The sequence below is a fragment of the Chrysochloris asiatica genome, unplaced genomic scaffold (genome assembly GCF_000296735.1).
Source record: "Chrysochloris asiatica unplaced genomic scaffold, ChrAsi1.0 scaffold00213, whole genome shotgun sequence".
NCBI lineage: Eukaryota > Metazoa > Chordata > Mammalia > Afrosoricida > Chrysochloridae > Chrysochloris > Chrysochloris asiatica.
Window position 1 is genome coordinate 3891967 of NW_006408731.1, and position 3053 is coordinate 3895019.

Genomic DNA, 3053 nt, shown 5'->3' on the forward strand with positions numbered 1-3053 from the left:
ACTCTCACTAACCAATTATGTGACCTTTGGAAGGTCACAGTTAGCTTACAGCTTAGTCTCTAGAAGAAAAATCTGGCCTATATTTACATTCTTGCTAGTTCTGTGACCCATGTCTCCAGATTAAAATTAGCATTGATGGAATGATAAAACTTGACAACAACCTCACTTAAAAATCCACTTGAAAGCTTACAGTGGATGGAATTAGCCCCAAATCTGTTTATTATAAACATCTAGATTTACTAGATAAAATATAGTAAATCTCCTTTTAAATGCAGATCCAATAATAGTAAGAGATATTGTTATGGATGGAAATTGAAAGTTAGAAGCATGAGCTAACTCTTTGGTGACCCTGGAACTGGAGGTTAGAGAGGCATTAATTTTAGTAATATACAACATTGGGATAGATTCCTATAGGAATGGGAAGTGAAGCCCAGAGAATTAGAGAACTATAAAATGAAGTTAAAGTAAATTATAGAGAATAAAGATCAATAAGATAATGAAAAGGTTAGCCATATGTTGAATTGAATTTCTAGGAGAAAACATAAACAGAAGGGACAAAGGACAGAACTCTATGAAATCATGCATGAAATTTTTCCAGAATGAAACAAATACAAGACTTCTCAGATTCGAGAATGACAATGGGGCTCAATCCATTGAAATAAATGAATCTTACTCCTAAATATATCATGATATTAGTGAAGACTTTTGAAACCATATAATTTATTTATAATCAGAGATCCCATGAAAGATCATCGACAGAATGGTAGAAACTTTTACAGCATGATACCAAATAAGGGAGAGGCAGCTTTCAAACTTCTTCAAATAAATATTTTTAAAAAGGAAAGACAAAATAAAAGAATGAACGCAAAGTAGGTAACTATCAGAACATCTAAAATACTGATATGAACAAACTAGAGAAAATACACTCTGCTTCACCATTATTAAGGCCACAGAAATATGAAGAACAAAAGTTTATCATTTTTTATCCAGACATCAGAACTATTGTTATCATCAAAAAGTGTAGCTATCCAAATAAACTAAGGTCTTGATCTAAAACTACAAATTTGGGGAGCACTTAGAATAAATATCAAGAAAGAGTCATGGGATAACAGAACTAAGAAAGGAAGGATTCGGGACTTCTTGATGGGTAGAGACACCTTCAGTAAGTTAGTGGAACAGTATTTAATAGAACAAAGCAGGTTGAGAAGATAGTTGTAAGTTTCCTTGAGCACTTTGAGGAATCTACCTGTCTTGGGGAAGGGAGCAGAATGGCCAGCTGACAGGTGGAAAATGCAGCTTGTCCAACTGTTCAAGTTATACTTGAATTTCCTACCAAAGCTTCATTTATTAACAACCCCACCCCCAATTCTAAGACATTGGGGGAGGTGGAAGAGCTGTGGCATTTTCTCTCTTACTCTGCATGTGTCAACTTTGTGATGTGATTACTAATATGCACTGCTGATGTTTGATGACTGCACAAATAACCCCTACAGTAAGCACAAAAATTCAGGATACTAGTAGTGGATATTTGAGTCATCATTTACATGTTGTTGTTGTTACTAAGTGCCGTCAAATCAGTTTCGAAGCATAGCAGCCCTGTAAATTGTTTCCAAAGAGTGGCTGGTGAGTTTGAACTACTGATCTAGAGGTTCAAAACCATCTTGTGATCCAGTGCTTTATCCTACAGCACCACACCAATTACATAGTGAATTGCTATTCATGATGCATGCTTTTTTAAATTAGTGATGGTGTCTGAAGTCTTTAACCTCCCATGTGTTCTTCTAATAAATTAGAACATAGATTCACTGCCACCTCTGGAATTTCTCAGCTGATACTTCCGAGTTGTTCTCAATGTTATTAGTCAAAGTTGGGTTTGCCATTCATCCCCCAGGCATGGTAAATTGTGTACTGTTCCCTTCCATCTTCCATGTTATTTAGGTGTCTGGGGAATAAATCTTTCAGTAATTACTACAAACTTTCTTCAAAATATGGAATAAAATAGAAGAGAAGATAGGAAATAAAATAACAGAATTTTGTGAAATTTTCAAATGAAATGTTCATGCAGGATGCAAAATGTTGGCTTACCATTAAAAAAAAATATGGACTTATAGCCAACTGTAATTGTATTCAGTTTGGAGTGGTGGAAAGTGTATTTTACTTTGGCCAAATATATAATGCTGGAATGGTCAAATAAAAAATAAAGTGAGGAAAACTGTAAAGGTAGAAGTTTTGTATCATAAAGGGGGGAGTAGTTAATCTTACATTTCAGGAACAGAGGAACCTAGGACTATGAAGAGACTAGAGCATGAGCAGAATGTGGTACCCTGTGAAGCTCCTAGATGCAGAGAAAGATTAATAATACCAAGACACATGGAGACCTCCAAGGAATGCTGGGCCTACAGATGCTAGAAGGAGACAAGGATCTTTCTACAAAGTCAGCACTCTGAATTAGAACTTCTAACCTCCAAAACTATGAAAGAATACATTTCTTTTTGTTAAAGAAAAAAAGGAAATACATATATACACATATGAATATTAAAAAGCCAGATGAGAATTTTAAAAAGCAAGTTGTTAAATATTAAGTACAAGATAGTAAAAGAGGTGAGGCATACATACATATGACACAACATTATGTGTTTCATGTGTCCACATATGTTTTTGAGTGCATAGAAAATGAGAAAAATATGCATTGATCTGTTAACAGTGGTCACCCTTGTGGAAGTAAACAGGAAAGGCAGGAATAGCCTAAGGAAATGTTCACTTTATTGTTTAAATGTTACAGTAATATATTTGTGAATTATTACAGTGATTAAAAGATAAATTTTAAACAAAAAATAAGGATTCAGAAGAAGGACTGTGTTGGGTCATCTCAGGGTCACAAATTGGCTGAGACAAGGAAGCTGAGAATTATTTTCGAATAAGTGGTTGTTGTTGTTGTCATTGTCAAGTGCCGTCAAGTCAGTTCTGACCTAAAGCAACCTTGTATAGGGTTTCTGAGGAGTGGCTGGTGAGCTTGAACTGCCAACCTTGTGGTTCAAATTGACATTGCAGTC